Genomic DNA, 903 nt, shown 5'->3' with positions numbered 1-903 from the left:
ACACCCTTTCTGACCGCGGAGCCCGGAGCTGCCCGTCGGATCCCTCTCCCCTCCCACCTCGCGCCTGCTTCCTCCGAGTCTGGATGGCGTCTCTTTGCACCAAGTAGTTTAACAGGAAGCGCTCGAGCGCTCCGCGTTCTGGTAGCGCAGGCTCCAAAAGTTACCCGTACTGGTGGGTGCGTGCGTGGGGTGCGATGGGGGAGGGGGAACAGCCGGGACGGGGGAGGGGCGGCGGTTTAATAGCTGGTGTGGGGGTGGCGGGCCGGCCTGAAGACCGCGCTTGGAGCCCTAACCTTTTGTCTCTTCTCCGCCCTCGCCGCCGCCGCCCATGCAGGACCGCACCCCCAGCGCCTCCCCGGACCTGGGAAAGCACTCGCCCCTGGCGCTACTAGCCGCCACCTGTAGCCGTATAGGCCAGCCGGGAGCCGCTGGGCCCCCGGACTTCCTGCAGGTGCCCTACGATCCCGCGCTGGGCTCGCCCTCCAGGCTCTTTCACCCGTGGACCGCCGACATGCCCGCGCACTCACCCGGCGCGCTCCCGCCCCCGCACCCCAGCCTGGGCCTGACGCCGCAGAAAACGCACCTACAGCCGTCCTTTGGCGCGGCGCACGAGCTGCCGCTCACACCCCCTGCCGATCCCTCGTACCCCTACGAGTTCTCACCCGTCAAGATGCTGCCCTCGAGCATGGCGGCACTGCCCGCCAGCTGCGCTCCTGCTTACGTGCCCTACCCTGCACAGGCGGCGCTGCCGCCAGGCTACTCCAACCTGCTGCCCCCGCCGCCCCCACCGCCGCCGCCCACCTGCCGCCAGCTGTCCCCCAACCCGGCTCCCGACGACCTCCCGTGGTGGAGTATCCCGCAGGCGGGCACCGGTCCGGGGACCTCCGGGGTTCCGGGGGGCGG

General features: G+C 70.9%; 1 pseudogene; it reads left to right on the top strand.

The window, feature by feature from the left end:
* The first annotated feature begins 261 nt into the window (after positions 1 to 261).
* Positions 262 to 893, top strand: LOC115285321 (annotated as a pseudogene).
* The last annotated feature ends 10 nt before the right edge of the window (positions 894 to 903 follow it).

Source organism: Suricata suricatta, unplaced genomic scaffold (assembly GCF_006229205.1).
Source record: "Suricata suricatta isolate VVHF042 unplaced genomic scaffold, meerkat_22Aug2017_6uvM2_HiC HiC_scaffold_8033, whole genome shotgun sequence".
NCBI classification, from domain to species: domain Eukaryota; kingdom Metazoa; phylum Chordata; class Mammalia; order Carnivora; family Herpestidae; genus Suricata; species Suricata suricatta.
Note: the sequence above shows the minus strand (reverse complement) of the source record. Positions and strands in the feature narration are given on the sequence as shown.